Genomic DNA, 17,192 nt, shown 5'->3' on the forward strand with positions numbered 1-17,192 from the left:
TCAAATAATCTGCTCGAGTGGCTCATGGAACTCAGAGAAACATGTTACTTACTAGATGACCAGTTCATTAAAAGGACAGAACTCAGAGCCAGGCAGATGGAAGTGATGAGCAGGGCAAGCTGTGTAGCGGAGGCTTGGAGCTCCCCCGCTCTCTGAGTGAAAGAGGCCTTTGCCCACCTCCACTCTGACCTTCGTCTGTACTTCCTAACTGATGACGTCCTTCCTTCGGGCTCATCTGTTAACTCAAGTGAAAGACCCGGCAGGCAGCAAAACGACCCCTCAAGCAATAACCATTGCTGATGTCCTGGTGATTCTTGGGCACAGCCATGAATCTCAGCTTCTTCATGACGGGGGGCCACCCAGCAGCTGTAGGTCCCACAGGTCCTCCGGGGACAGCACCTTGAGGGGCTTGGGGTCCAGCAGGTGCCTGTTCAGGTGGCTCTCATCGTGCCACAATCCCACTGGCCAGGTCGACTCCCATCGCCTGGTGACAGGCCAAGGTCAGTCGGTGAACCTCCACCACCGACCCCCATGTAGTAAAAGTCGCCCTTGTCCGTGGGGATGTGTGCCTGCGACTGTGGCCGATGCTCATAGCTGAAGTCCTTGTGGGTTGCCCGGTAGAAACTGGACTGCAGAGTGCCAAAGAAGGGGGACAGGATCTCCACGCGCACGTGGTCACGGAACTTCATGTCCACCTCTGTGCACACCAGGCAGTCCACCTCACGGAGGAAGTGTGGAGTTATTCTTAGAAAATATATTGTAAGCCCTCAGGAGTGATTGTGGAAGCAGCTGAAACGTCAACAGCGTTCCTGTTCTCAGACTATTGAACGCAAGGGCCCAGTAGGAGCAGGATCCCATGATCCCCAGGGGCAGGGCACAGGTTAGGAGCTAGGAAAGAATGTCACCGTCAGGCCCCCTTTCTGCACCTGGCGTTTGCTAGCACAACTCCCGCTCTTCCCTCACCCCCTGACTGCCTCCCTGCGTGCCTGCCCCTAGGGGAGGGTGCAGGCCTGCTTTACAGCTTCAGGATACTTGCCATCCCTTTGTCCTCCTTTCCCACGCTTTGAGGCATCTGCCCTTGCTTTTCTGATAAAAAATGAAATAAAAGCGATGGGCAGAACCCAGCTGCTGCTGCCCTACTTGCAGAGACAGCCCTGCATGGTTGCTCAGATTGGGGTCTGAGAACTTTATTTCAGCACGTGATGACAGGAAGAGCTGCTTGCAGAAGCGGCGGATCATCACATGTGCTGCATGGACATGTCCTCCCAGCACGGGGCGCCAGGGACCTCGAGGACCACCACCCTCCGGCCTTCCCGGAGGGGCACACAGGCCCAGCAGCCAGCTGATTGATGAAGACATAGTAGGTGACCCTGTGTCCCACCGTGAAGTGCTTCTCCACCATCTGCAGGAACAGCTCCAGGAAGACCACGTATCCACAGGGACAGGGGACCGGGCTGGAGGAGGGTCACTGCCAGAGGCTGGTGGCAGGACCCCAGAGCTCAGGGCCGTGCACATATGCACCTTCATCACGGGGGCAGGCCCTGGGCTGCTTTAAGCAACAGCCACCCTCCTGGCCTGTCCTGAGCGAGTCTGCCGGCGGGGCCTCCTTACCTTCCGCTCCCAGAGATGGAGGCCATCAGGACCCCATCTTACAAAGGGGAGCCCTAGGCTTAGGAGGCTAGAAATCCATGCAGCCCCACAGTCAGCATGCTGGAGCCAGGAACGCTACCCCTGTGCTGAGTTCCCAGGCAAACCCTGCAGGTGCCCTCCCCTGGCTGCCCCCCTGCAGATCCCGCCCCACCTGCCACGGGTTGAGCACCTTTCGTAACAGCCCTTGTTTCTATGCCCTACAGAGTGGGTAGAGTCAGCAGGGCCGGCTACCTGCCCCACTTTGCTTTGGGTGGGCTGTCACTGGCCCCCAGCAGAGCTGTCTCCACCCCCATAGGGTCCTCCCTTGAAGGCTACTGGGCCTCTGGCTGACAAGGTCCATCAGTAAACCACTGGTATTCCTAGGAGGGGTCACCCTCGAACTCCCCTAGATCAGGTCCAGCCCATGGGCAGGGAAGGGGAAAGAGGACCCCTGGAAGAAGAGGGGGCTTGCTTTGGCCCCAGCCTTGAATCCAAGAGTGTGAGCTTCTGGGTCCAGGTCTACATCTCCCCAGCCCCAAGAAACTGGGAGTCTTGTCCAACCGCCTCACATGGCTAGTCCCCATTTTAGGGGACTACCTGCTCCCCACTGTGGGGACAGCAGCTCTCCCATTGTCAGCAAGTGTGGTGAGCCCCTCTGAGACTGATTTTTTTAAAGATTTTATTTGAGAGAGACAGCTAGAGAGGGAACACAAGCAGGGGGAGTGGGAGAGGGTGAAGCAGGCTCCCCACTGAGCAGAGAGCCTGACACAGGTCTTGGTCCTAGGACCGTGGGATCACAACCTGAGCCAAAGGCGGACACTTAATGACTGAGCCACCCAGGCGCCCTGAGACTGACTTTTTTACACAGGCACCGAGGCTACTTCCCTGGCCTGACCCATACCTGGCAGATTAGTAAATCACTCACACGGGGAAGGCGGGTACTGCATTTAAATAGGGGACAAGCACACACACCCATCAGACACGAGTCAGGTCACCAGGGGGCAAGTAGAGGCCCAGCCAATGGGGGAACATGCCTGACATGATGCAAGGGGAGAGAAGAGTGCTCCTGGCAGAGGGCAGAGCAAATGTAAAGGATTAGAGTCAGGCCTGGGGCACATGTGGGACAACCACACACCTGGGTGTCCCCCAGAGGTGGGGGCTGGGGTGGGAAGGTGAGGCTGGAGAGGACGGCCAGGTGGGGAGCAGATTGCAGAGAGGCTCAAAGGTTATGTTCTGAAACCGTGAAACTGGTTACCGGAGGAGAATAGGATCCATTCAGTAGAGGACAGGGAGACCCTAACCCTAACCCCTAACACCTACCCCAACCCTACCCCCAACCCCTAACCCTAACCCTAACCCTAACCCATAACCCTAAGTCCGTTTCTGAGCAATCCATCCCCAGAGGCCTGACTCCCAAACCTCAGGCATTGGGGACACCTGAGCAATACCAGAGGACTCAGCCTGCCACCAAGAAGGAAACTGTGCCATTTGGAACTCCGGAAAGCATTCAGAGCAGGAGAACCCTGCATGCCCACCTGAGCCAACCCCCACTTTCAGCTGCCCCCTGGAGATAAACCCTGAGCCTGACACTCACCCTGACCCACGCCCTCAACTCAGCCCCCCAGGACGCTCAACACAGCACCAGCAGGTTGGGCTTGCCATGCCCCTAGGCCCTAACCCTAACCCTAGGTTGGCTTCTGAGGGGTCTGTCCCCAGAGGCCTGGCTCCAAAACCCCAGGAATTAAGGACCCCTGAGCAATACCAGAGGACTCAGCCTGCCACCCAGAAGGAAACCGTGCCATTTGGAACTCAGAAAGGATGCAGAGCTGGAGAACTCTGAATGCCCACCTGAGCCAATCCCAGTGAACCCCCACATTCAACGGCCCCCTGGACACAAACCCTGAGTTTGACACTCATCTGAACCCACCTCCTCAACTCACCTCTCCTGGAAGTTTGACACAATGCAGATAAATCGGTCCTTCCATGCACCTGGAACTTAAACCTAACTTTAGGTTTGGTTCTGAGCAGACCACTTCCAGAACCTGCCTCTAATCCCCATTGATTAAAGACACCTGAGCAATACCAGAGGCCTCAGCTGCAACACAGAAGGAATCCAAGGCATTTGCAAATCTGAAAGGATTTAGAGCAGGAGAAATCTGAATTTAAACCTGAGCCGATCCCAGCTTCCCCACACTTTCAGCGACCCCTGGACCACAAGCCCTGAGCTTCACACTCGCCCGAACCCACACCCTCAACTCAGTCCTCTGGGAAGCTCACCACAATGCCCGCATATTGGCCTTCCATGCTCCTAGATCATAACCCTAACCCTAGCTTGGGTTCTGAGAGTACCACCCCCACAGGCCAGGCTCTAAAGTCCCAGGGATATGGGACACCAGAGCGGTACCAGACAACTCATTAGAACACAGAATGAAATGGTGCCATTTGGAACTCCAGAAAGGATTTAAAGCAGGAGAAATATGAATGCATGCAAACTTGGGCTAATCCCAGCAAACCCACACTTTCAGCGAACCCCTGAACACATTACTCTGAATGTATATGTGCTTAACGCTCCAATCATAAGACACATGGTATCAGATTGGGGGAAAAAAAAAAAAAAACAAGACCCAGCAATATGCTGTATGCAAGAGACTCATTTTAGACTCAAAGACACCTCTAGATTGAAAGTGAAGTTGTGGAGAACATCAAAAGAAAGCTGGGGTGGCAATCCTTATATCAGACAAATTAGATTTTAAACCTAAGACTGTAATAAGAGATGAAGAGGGAGACTATATCATAATAAAAGTGTCTATCCAACAAGAAGATCTAATAATTGTAAATATTTATGCCCCTAACTTGGAAGCAGCTAATTATATAAACCATTTAATAATAAAACAATAACAACATATGAATAATAACAACCTTGATAATAAAACAATAATAATAGGGGACTTTAACACCCCACTCACAGCAATGGACAGATCATCTAAGCAGAAGATCAATAAGGAAACAAGGGCTTTGAATGACACACCGGACCAAATGTACTTCACAGATATATTCAGAGCATTCCATCCTAAAGCAACAGAATACACATTCTTCTCAAGTGCACATGGAAATTTCTCCAGAATAGATCACATAAATCCAGTCATAAATGGGATTATTCCATGCATATTCTCAGACCACAATGCTTTAAAATTTGAACTCAATCACAAGAGAAAATTTGGAAGGAACTCAAATACATAGAGGTTAAAGAGCATCCTACTAAAGAATGAAAGGGTCACCAGGAAATTAAAGACAATTTTTAAAAAACTCATGGAAGCAAATGAAAATGAAAACACAACAGTTCAGAACCTTTGGGATACAGCAAAGGTGGTCCTAAGAAAAAAATAGATAGCAATATAGCAAGAAACAAAAAACATCTCAAATACACAACCTAACCTTACACCTAAAGGAGCTGGAGAAAGAACAGCAAATAAAGCTCAAATCTGGCAAAAGAAGAGAAATAATAAAGATTAGAGCAGAAATGAATGAAATAGAAACTAGGGGAACAGTAGAACAGATCAACAAAACTAGGCACAGATTCTTTGAAAGAATTAATAAGATCTATAGACCCCTAACCAGACTTATCAGAAAGAAAAGAGAAAGGACCCAAATAAATAAAATCATGAATGAAAGAGGAGAGATCACAACCAACACCGAAGAAATACAAACCATTATAAGAACATATTATGAGCAACTATATGCCAACAAATTAGGCAATCTGGAGGAAATGGAGGCACTCCTACAGATGTATAAACTACCAAAACTGAAACAGGGAGAAGTAGAAAACCTGAACAGACCCATAACCAGCAAAGACATTGAAGCAGTAAGCAAGAATCTCTCGATAAACAAGAGTCTAGGACCAGAGGGCTTCCCAGGGGAATTTTACCAAACATTTCAAGAAGAATTAATACCTATTCTTCTGAAGCTGTTTCAAAAAATAGAAACAAAAAGAAAACTTCCAAATTCGTTCTATGAGGCCAGCATTACCTTGATCCCCAAACCAGACAAAGACCCCACCAAAAAGGAGATTTACAGACCAATATCCCTGATGTACATGGATGCGAAAATTCTTACCAAGATACGAGCCAATAGGATCCAACAATACATTAAAAGGAATATTCACCACGACCAAGTGGAATGTATTCCTAGGATGCAAGGGTGGTTCGACATTGGCAAATCAATCAATGTGATACATCACATTAGTAAAAGAAAGGACAAGAACCATATGATCCTCTCAATTGATCCAGAAAAAGCATTTGACAAAATACAGCACCCTTTCTTAATTAAAACTCTCCACAGTGTAGGGATAGAGGGAACATAATTCAATATCATAAAAACCATATATGAAAAGCCCACAGTGAATATCATTCTCAATGGGGAAAAACTGAGAGCTTTTCCCTTAAGGTCAGGAACACGACAGGGATGCCCACTATCACCATTGCTGTTCAACATAGTACTAGAAGTCCTAGTCTCAGCAATCAGACAACAAAAAGAAATAAAAGGCATCAGCAAAGAAGAAGTCAAATTATCACTCTTCACAGATGACATGATACTCTATATGGAAAACCCAACAGACTGCACCCGAAAATTGCTAGAACTCATACAGGAATTTAGCAATGTGGCAGGATATAAAATCAATACACAGAAATCAGTTGCATTTCTATACACTAACAATGAGACAGAAGAAAGAGAAATTAAGGAATCGGTCCCATTTACAATTGCACCAAAAACCGTAAGATACCTAGGAATAAACCTAACAAAAGAGGTAAAGAATCCGTGCCATGAAAACTATAGAACACTTATGAAGGAAACTGAGGGAGGCACAAAGAAATGGAAAAATGTTCCATGCTCACTGGAAGAACAAGTATTGTTAAAATGTCTATGCTACCCAGAGCAATCTACACACTCAATGCAATCCCTATCAAAATACCATCAACTTTTTTCACAGAGCTGGAACAAATAATCCTAAAATTTGTATGGAACCAGAAAAGACCTCGAATGGCCAGAGAAAAGCTGAGAAAGAAAACCAAAGCTGGTGGCATCACAATTCCGGACTTCCAGCTCTATTACAAACCTGTCATCATCAAGACGGTATGGTACTGGCACCAAAACAGACACATAGATCAATGGAACGGAATAGAAAACCAGAATAATAATAATAAAATGATAGAACCTTCCAAATTCCTGGGCCCTAACCCTAACCCTAGTCATGGCTCTGGCACTACCCAGGCCCAAAGCCTAGGTCAGAAGAACAGAGGATTGAGGACACCTGTCCAACAACAGAAGACTCAGCCAGCAGCACATAAGGAAGTCATGCCATTTGGAAGACTGGAATGGAGCTAGTACAAGAGTATCCTGAATGAAAACCTAAGCCAACCCACCCATCCACTCACAGCACCTTCACACAACCCCTAACCCTACCCTAACCCCTAACCACTAACCCTAACCCTGACCCCTAACCCTGACCGTGACCCTGACCCTGACCCTAACTCCTAGCCCTAAGCCTGCTGCCCCAGCCCAAGACATTCAGCCTGCACCCCAGGCTCAGCCATGCTTGATCTGGCCCTCTGTTCTCCCTGTACCTCCATCTGCCATATTAGGTGAGGACAAACTGTGTCCTCACACATCCCCACCCTCCCGTCTCACCCACCTCTGGTCTTGCTCTACCCAAAGCACCAGGGAAGCCCACCGTCCTTGCAGTCAGGGGACCAAAGACTATAAGCTGCTCCCAGCCATCCAGCCCTCTGGGGTCCCCCCAACACACCCCTGATGGTAGCGACGGAGATGCAGCTGGAATCTGAGCTATACTGTCTGCTCATCTCCCCTTCACTGAGAAGGAAAGAACTCTATCCATGAAACATACTTTGCATTTATGCTCTTTAAAAAAAAAAAATCATTTTCTTGGGGACTTTTATCCCAAAGTGTCTTCTATAAGGCAAAGTTCAGTTATGAAATTTCTTTCAGCACATTTTCCTTTTACATGAGTCCTTATATGAGTCCTTAAAGCAGGTTGTGTATTAAATGAGGTGTGCAGTTTGCCATTTCTCTGAAATTTGAGACACCAGGGGCAGAGTATGCCTGATATTTATTATTGTTGGTTTCACACTATGTTGCGTTTTCCCACCTTTATCTCCAGAACCAAGGACAGGAAACAAAGTCAAGATGAATCTACATACTTTGAAATGTCTCAGGTTCCCACAGAAGTGAGCTAAAGGCTAGGGACCTAGGTGACGAAAATAGGGGGAAGATAGCAAGTAGCCAAAAGTAGGTGTCATGGTGTCCTCAACCTTCTCTACCTGGTGAGAGTGAGCCATGCCTCACACGAGGAGGTCATACCTGGACCTGACCCCTCTGTCTGGGCTGCCCTCAGGCAGAGCAGAAGCTGTGCTGAGCCAAGCGGGGAGAGAGGAGCTGGCCATGGATGCCACCTGTCAAGTACCTATGGGACCAATTCCCAGTCCGCAGCTGAAGTTTAACAATAATTGTAATTATTTGTGTATTTACTGTGACCTGTAATGTGCTCAGTGTTTTGACGATATTCTCTCCTATTTTATCTTTTTAAACCACTTTATGGAGGTATGACTGACATTTAAAAAAAAAGCTGCACGTAAGTGATGTATGCAACTTGATGAGTTTGGAGATGGGTTTATACCTATGAAACCGTCACCACATTCTATACCATAAACATATCCATCACCTCCAAAAGCCTCCTCCTGCCCTATTTATCTTCATCACCACCACCATCATCTTCATCATTTGTGTATGTGGTAAGAATACTTAACACAAGATTCATCCTCCTAGAAAATTTTAACCTTGCAACACAGCATCATTACCTATAGACACCATGTGGCACAGATCTCTCAGGACTTACTCATGTTCCATACCTTGCATACTCGGCAACCCTGACCAGCACCTCTCCATTTCTGCGGGACTGGGGGCAGGGGAGAGAATACCACTGCAGGTCCTAACAGCTGGGATGTAGCAGAGGGTTGGTGCCTTCCCGGTCTGTGCAGACCTACATGCCAGTCGGTAGCTGCTCTGCTCCTGCCCATGTTCCCTCGATCACACACACCCTACATCTCAGCCTGCCTCCCAGGACCACCCATGGGTTGCAGAAACCTTTATCCCATGGACCTCCCTCTGCCTCATTTTTCTTAGCACTCTCTTCTCCCTTCTTCCAATGTCCCTCCTTGCTTTCCCACTGAAGAAAGAGCTGGTGGAGAAGAGGTGGAGTCAGACTATGGTAATAACAACACACACACAGGTGCCTCTTGCTGTAAGGGGGGCTGTTCAGAGTGCTGACTACTTCACACATTCAATCCTCATACCAACCTTGGGTGGGCAAGTACCACTATTACCTTCACTTCACAGATGAGGGTACTGAGGCAGACCACGGGAGTAAAGTATCCAACCTCACACACGATGAGTGATCAGAGCTGGAAACCACCCAGATATTCTTAACCCATGCCTCACATACAAGGAAGGTTCTGGTTGCAGCCCCCCATGAAATGCAGCCACATCCCACGTCAGATTCTAGGAGACCCTGCTGGATCCTTATCACAAACCCACTCAAGGCTCTTAAATAATCTTCACTGCCAAGTTACTCCAACCTCAGGCGGCAAGTCTGGAAAACATTGAAGACAGATTGGGAGAGCCCACGTAATAGAAGAGGAAGAAGCTGCTACCTATCGGAACAGTGGGAGAACTTGAGAGATGAGATACATGTGGCTGGGAAGGAAGAGCAGGTGGACCCTCTTACGGCCCCTTCCTCCACTCAAGCACAGACTCTCACCAAGTCCAGTGCAGTATCAGGACTCTCCTCAACAAACGTCTGCAAAAGAAAAGAAACAGAATGGATAGTTCTCTTTTGAGTCACTGAGACTCAGCTGTGAGAGGCAGACACCAGCATCACCTGCTCTTTCTCTAGCACATAAATGTCCAGGCCCGGAGGCAGATTCTCAAAGAGCCATTTTGGACATTTGTAGACATTATCGGCCCTTTTTCTCCACAGAGGAAGAAACTGAGACTCACAGAACTCAAGTCCCCCAACCAGGATCACGCCCAGTCTACAGACGGAAGTTGGGAAACATCAGTGTTCTGGGAGGGGAGCCATGGCTGAATGTACTGGCCAAGAGCCAGACAGGACACTTTTGCAAAGCTGAGAACCTGCACTGAGCTGCCACATTATTAGGTTACTCATTACAGAAATGCATACTTAGGGCAGGCATTTCAAAATGCAAAAGACAATGGAGACAACACATTCTCCTTGGGATGCCACCCCACTGCTAACCTACTGACGGGTCTCCTTCTGCCTCAGGCTGTGCTGCTCTGACCTGGAGCTTCATCTGGAGTGGACACCATGCCACACACTGTTCCTTAACCTCCTGGGACACAGCTGGGCCACATGCTGAGAGCCTAAGGGGAGGTGTCTGTAACCGGGAGAGCCTTCTGGGGAGTGGACTGGAAAGGTCCTGGGCTTGGAGTAGGAGTGTGGGGGTGTGTCTTCGTCAGACCTCTGCTACTTACCAGCCTCACCACTCAGGGATGGTGCACAGAGCAGCCCCGGCCTCACTGCTAATTGCCCTAATTTGTCTCTTTCTAATCCAAATACCACAGCCTACATGACCAGTATGACTGACACCAAACCTGCTAGCACGGAAGCCTGCAACCACTTGACCGAGCTCTTCAGACCCCGCTCCACAGCAGAGGAGGGAGGGGTGGGGGTGCTGGGGACCTCTCTCAACAGCAGAGGAGGGAGGGGCAGGGGGTGCTGGGGACCCACTCCACAGCAGAGGAGGGAGGGGTGGGGGTGCTGCTGGGGTGGTCACTCTGATCCCATGAAAGTTAGGGAGCTAACAAAGCCCTCTATTCCTGACTTCTAAGGATGGGACATTGGATCACCCATCATCAGTAGACAACAAGAGGTCCTTAAACTTGACCAAGCTAGAGGAGAGGACCGCCTGTGGGGGCTGGAAGAGAGATGGGCTGGGATCCTGAGCTTCTTCTGGAGGCCAGCATTCCCATATGCCCATGTTTCTCATCCTTGGCACCACTGACATTCTGCACAAGATCGTACTTTGCAGTGGGGGCTGTCCTGTGCATTGTAGGGTGTTTAGCAGCTTCCTGGCCTCTACCTGCCATCAGCATACCCTCCAGACATCACCAAGTGCCCCTGGGGAGAGAGGGTAGGAGTTCTGTTTAGGAACCCTGAACCTATCCTGCTGCACAAACTCAGGCTCTGGCCTGCCCTGAGGCTGGCCATGTATGCACACCTCCGCTCCTAGCCAGGCACTCTGGGGGGCAGGGGGCACTCCGGGAGGTGGGGCTGGGCTGGGTGGGGAGGGCGCTGGGCGCTCCTTCACTGACTCTTTCCATCACATCTGGAATCAACAAGGTGTGTTGACAGCTGATTCAGTGACTCACATGAGGGCATTTCTCTTCTCTCTTATCAGAGTTTTAAAAACAATTTATCTGTATGTGTTTCATTATTAAATCCCTTTTCTTTCTGATGAAGATGCCTTTTGTCTTCATGTATTTAGCAGTTTGAGATTTTTAACGCTACTGCTCCTTCCATTGTGGATACCGATGACCGTAAGGTCAAAACTAGGGTTTTTGGGGAACACATTTTTCTGGGTCTACAATGTTTCTCTTTTGACTCTGGGGGACTTGGTCACCAGTTTTGGATGGATTATTTGAAGAGGATTAGGCCCCTCTCCATTTTCATTCTTAGCCTCTGACTGAAACCAGCTGCTCACCCTGCAACAAATGGTAAGGGTGTATCTCTGTGACCCAGGCCTCCGGCGTGACCCAGGCCTCCGGCTCAGCCATGTCCATTCCCCCAAGGGAGGTGCAGCACTACGGGCCCCAGCCCTGCCCCAGGCCAGGCAGGAGACCCCTCTGACCACTTGTACTGGTGGAGTGCTTTTAGGTTCCCCAGTGGGGCCACATCCTCCGTGTCTTCTCATTACTGGGATATTGCCAGGAAGCTGGGGGGGGGGGGCGAGGGGCACCGAGCACCCACCTCAAAAATAAAGAAACCTGAGGCTCAGGTAAGCCACATGCTCAAGTTCACCTGATGCAGGTCCTTTGTGGGATGCCTGCAGAGCACACAGTTCAATTACCAAAATTTCCAACACTCTAACACCTTTGCTGATAGTCTCCTCATTTAACTTCCTCTGAATCTCTGAACACCGTCCTGAGGCAGCTAGCTTAGCGATAACCAACAGAATGGCCATTAGGATTGTGTGTCCGGCCTGTGTGTCCGTTGGGAGCCCACCTGCCAGCCAAAGAGAGCCCAACATCAGGGCCTCCCAAGGCTCCCATTCTTGTGTGTCAGGCCAGCACCTGTGGGGAGGTTTTCACTCATGCTGCTGTGCGAGAAAGAAGCTTTTCCATCTTCAGGCTCTGCCTGGCCACTCCGCTTTGTCTACACCCAACTCACACACAAGCTTGAAGCCCAGAAGAATCACCTTCAGGTTCGCACTGGAGACTCAGGCTCCCTCCACATGCATTTCCTCCTGCTGACCATGCCAGTCAGGTGTGTAGAAAACTACAAAAATGGGGCACACAGCCCACCAGGGGATCTTGCTCAGGTGCAGATTCCGCTCAGGGTCTGAGTGGGGTGTTGATAACAAGCTCTGGGCCTTGGACCACACTGGGCCACAGGCATGACAGAAATTACCTCACTTCCACCAAAGACCAAATCTTGTAGCTTCCAGCCCTCCCTCCTTATCTCCAGGCCCTGAGCTGGCCAGTGGTGCCCTGCACCTTCCCCATCACCTAGAATGCTGTTCATCTCCCATCAGTCCCTTGTCCCTGCTTCTTAAGAAATCTAGGTGGGAGCTCTCCCCGCAGCATGACCACTGTTCTCCGCAATTGGCAACGACAACAGACCTGCATGAAGTTTAGGGGATTTCTCTTTGAAAGAAAGTCAGCACCTCTGTGCGGGTCCTTGGGGCGCGGGATGGGATGTGCACAGAGTGTGTATCTCTTTGACATTTAAAAAAAAAATTCTACCTGGAATTTATTAAAATTTACATTGATAATAAACGATTATACAAGGCCTTTTGCAGCTTTCAGACTAGTGGACATCCTAAATCTTTTGTCTGGAATGGTTTCTTACTGACTTTCTGTGGGAATCTTTTGGCATTTTGCCTTAATTCAGAATTCTGTCTACATGTCTGGACCCCTGGCCAGACTGGTGTTTCTCTTATGGGTAGGACTGTAACTGTGGGTCTCTGCGGTTGTAGTCCCTGACATGTATGTAAGAGGATATTTAGTGAAGTAAAAATTAAATTCGGAGTGATACTGTTTGGCAATCTGTGTTAAAGGATATGTATACTCCATGGCATAGTAATTCCATTTTTTGGAGTCAATTCTAATGAAATAATTAGAAATAAGTGAATTCAAGAAACACAGTATTTTATAAAAACTAAATATTGGAAACATCCTGATTATCCAATAGTGGGATGATTAAAAGTTATGCCTGTATTCATATATGCAGCTCTTAAAGACCGTATTTCTTAAGAACACTTAATGAATATATTCCTTATATAACATGAGGTGAAAAAAAGTAGGTTGCAAAACTGGTTAAACAGCATGATCACAATTTTGTAAAATATATGAATATATATACAGAAAAAGGAACAGATAATATATACCAAAAGGTTAACAGAATTGATTGCTGACTAGTATAATTATGGGTGACTGTAACTTTTGTCTTTGAATTCTTTGTATTCTCCAGATCTCTTTTACAATGAATTTATAGTAACTTTACAATTATATAACTTATAAATTACGACTATTTAGAGTATAATTTATAATAATTTTTAAACACCTATTTGTCCTGTCTTCTTAGCTTCATCACAAATTCCTGAAGATCTGAGGATTTTGGTTTCAGCAGCTCCTCTTCCAGAGCCCGCTAGAAAAGAAGTACTCAGTGACGTTGCTAACAATTGATTCCATCTTTCTCCTAAGATATTCTTTTTTCTACCGGCCTTGCAGAAGACTTCCTTCTCCATCAGCTAGGCCTAGAGGTGCTTCCGACCCTCTCCTGACTTCTACCTGTGCTAAAGTGTGCCTTAGGAGTTTGCCTCTTTGCAGAACCTTCGTCTAGAACCATTTACTACCTGTCAGCTAGTACAGACAGGTGTGGCCCGAAGGAGTCAGTCAAGCCTCCAGTGGTTCCCGCATCGCCCAGGAAAATAGCAAAAATCGGCCCAAATCAGCCCCCTCCCCTGGCCGCCCAGTGGAGGTAAACAAAATCACGGCGGAGGCGAGCATGAGAGAGAAGTTGTGGGTGCCCAGATGGGAATGAGACGCCCCGGGTTGATCCAAGCTTCTCTTCCCTGCTCGGGATTGCGCTGACAGAAGCGCGCACCTCCCGGGGCAGCGGCGGCTTCGGGGGCGGGGCGCTGGGGGCGGGTCCTTGGGGCGCGGGGAGGGACCAGGGTCCTCGGGACTCATGGGGCGGGTCCTCGGGGAATGGGGCGGGGTTGGGGGGCCGGGCCCTCGGGGGCGGGTCCTCGGGGCGCGTGGCTGGACGTGGGTCCTTAGGACTCGTGGAGCTGGTCCTCGGGGGCGGGTCCTCTGGGCGCGGGCGGGACAGGGGCCCCTGGAGCTTTGGGGGCGGGTCCTGGGGGGCGTGGGTGGGGCGTTGGCCGCGGGTCCGCGGGGCGCGGGGCGGGACGTGGGTCCTTGGGGCTCGTGGGGCGGGTCCTCGGGGCGCGGGGCGGAGATTGGGGGCGGGTCCTCGGGGCGGCGAGCGCGGCGTCCCCCGCTCCTCCCGCGCGCGGTCCCTGGAGTCCCGAGGCGCGCGGCCAGCCCAGCTCGGGCCGCCGCACTCGGAGCGGCTGGGCGGCCGAGCTAGCGCGGGCTGGGCTGGGTCGGGGTCGGGGCCGGGGCGGGGGGCGCCGCCCCCAGCGTCCTCCTGCAGCCCCTGGAGCGAGGAGCCAGGGAGAAGACGAGGCTGAGCGGGGCCGGAACCATGAACCGGAGTTTCCACAAGTCTCAGACCCTGCGCTTCTACGACTGCAGCGCGGTGGAAGTCAAGAGCAAGGTAAGCCGGAGCCGGCGGTCTGCGCCCCCCTGAGAATGAATGAGCGCCCCGAGGGGGGGACTGGGCGCTGCGGGAGGTAGGGGGGCTGGCGACAACTTTGGAGTGCGGGCGCCGCCGCGGGATGCGCGGGGGTCCCGCCGCCCTTCCCGCCCCTGCACGGACACAAAGCCCGGCAGCCCGATGGGTGCCCCTGGAGCCCGGCGCTAGGAGGGCCGCGCGGGCTACGGACCCCCGCGGGAGAGGCTCTTTTGTTCCACGAGCGGGAGACGACCCGGCGCGCAGCACGGTGGAGGGGCGGCGTTTCCGGGGCGACCCGGGGGCTGCTCGGAGTGGGGCCGTTGGGGAGCCTGGGGGCCCGGGCCGGGGGAGGGCCGGGCCGCGCCTCCTCCTTCACTGCGGAGGAGCCTCGGAACCCGCGAGGGGAGAGCGGCAGCCGGCCGGGGCCCCCAGCCCCGCCGGCGCGCCCCAGGCCCAGGCTCTCCGGGCGCGCCCGGCCGGTGGCCCCTCCCGCTGCCCGCGCCCCGGCCCGAGCGTGCCCCAACTTGCGGGTGTCTGTGCGCGTTCGGTTAATTGGCTGATAGGATCTGGCGCTTCTGCCCTTTGCGGGGGCGGCTCCTTGGAGGCTGACGCTTTTGTCTGCGAGGGTCTTGGTTGCAGTTGTTCAGGGTCCCGGAGGAGGGGGCTCCTCGGGCCCTTCGCTGCTGCTGCCTGGGAGTCGGCCCTCTCGCCCTTTCTCTATGCCTCCCGCCTTCTGTAAAGCGAGGCGGAGAAACCTGAGTGCTTGGAGAGGGGCTGGAGGGGGGTGCTCAGAACCCCAACTCCGCGCGGGGCGATTGTGCCTAGGGAGCGGAGTCCAGCGGCCCCCCTGCCCAGGCCGCCCCTGCCGGTTAAGGAAGGGCCAAAGGGGTCCTTTGGTAAAGGATTTACAGGGCATCCGCCGAGGATGGGGGGCGGCTTCTCTGCAATGAACCAGTGAGTTGCAGGATTTCATTCTCATCTTGGGGAGACGGTCTTTTTATGAACTCCTCACTTCTCTTAAGATCGCAGCTTTTCCCCAATGCTAATTCTGTGACCCTCGCCCGGGACTCATCCCCTCTTTCGCCCAGGAGTGCCCCTACCCTCGCAAATCAAATGTGCCCGCTCTGAGTTATGTGTGGGAATGTGGCTGATCAGATAGTGGCTCTTTGACCACTATCATAGGCACTGAGCACATGTGATGGGTTTTTTTTTTTTTTTTTAACTTTTTAAGATCATCATGGATTCACAGGCAGTTGTAGGAAAGAATATAGAGATTCCCATGAAGGTCCGTTCTTGTAGCGCGGGCTTGGTCCCGCACGTTTGTTGGATGCATGTCCCTGCCATCTCCAGCAAGCACAGTGAACATACAGAACACTTCGAGCAAGGGTCCCTCCTGCTGTTCCTCCAGAGGCTACTTGATTTTAAGGGTAGATTGACTAACATTAAACACTTTTCCTGAGTCACACAAGCCACATTCCTCGTGCTCCGCAGCACGTGCACCTTGAAGCTGCCTGGTGACATGCACAGCTCCGGAGGATCTATCTAGAAGGATCGATCTGGAGACACTGCCCTCACCAGGCCTTATGCACAGTCTGAACTGGTGGTACCATGCAGGCCGCTGGGAGATGGAGAGTAAGAGCCTGCCTTTGCATCTCCTCCAGGAGGGGAGTGGGGGGCTGTGGATGTCCTGGCTGCCCAGCAGGCTGCCTCCGACTGCCCTACCCCCTTTGGCTCCCCAGTGAAGAAGGGTACTCAAGCTCAGATTCGGATGCAGTGAATCTTCCCCTGGAGGTGAGGGGCAGGGCTGGAGTTTTGGTTGAATTTGGGAGTACCCCTGGAAGGGCCACACCAACCTGGGTGGGCCCTGCTGAGCTGGCTGGTTCAACACACACACACACCATTTTGGATGATGGGGCTTGCCTTACTGTTTGTCCAGAGAGTCCACCTGGCTCTTCCCTCTGTACACACCCTCCCACTGGCCCCCTTAAAAATTAATATTTGCCACCCTGGAATCCATCTCTGCAGCTGCTGTTGTCAAAATACAGGAAGAAAAACTTTATGACAGTGGTGTCTTTATTCACATTAAATGCAGCACCAGAAACCTGGGTTTGCATGTGGGGAAAATGGTGCTGGGGGTTGAGTCCAGCCAGGTCTGCCGCCTACTACTCTTTGGAACCTTCAGGAAAGTCCTTCAGCCCTTCAGAGCCTCGTTATTCCACCTGTAAAATGGGCATTGTTCCTGTTCTTCTTACCTCCCAGGACAAAATGAAGTGATGACTATGAACGCACTCTGAAATCTACGGCCTGCCTGCAGAGGTACCGGGCAGTCCCTGCAGGTCAGGGTTCTGTGGCGTTTCAGAACATTGGGGCTGAAATTCACCTCTCATCCTCTCAGAATTTGGGGCCGTATGCCACAGCTAGTCAACTTCCCAAGCCCTGGGGACATTGT

At 51.3% G+C, this 17,192-nt stretch overlaps 1 pseudogene; it reads right to left on the reverse strand.

Moving 5' to 3' along the window:
• Nucleotides 1–238: 238 nt before the first annotated feature.
• On the reverse strand, nucleotides 239–1,637 carry LOC123326630 (annotated as a pseudogene).
• Nucleotides 1,638–17,192: the final 15,555 nt, after the last annotated feature.

The sequence above is a fragment of the Neomonachus schauinslandi genome, chromosome 14 (genome assembly GCF_002201575.2).
Source record: "Neomonachus schauinslandi chromosome 14, ASM220157v2, whole genome shotgun sequence".
NCBI classification, from domain to species: domain Eukaryota; kingdom Metazoa; phylum Chordata; class Mammalia; order Carnivora; family Phocidae; genus Neomonachus; species Neomonachus schauinslandi.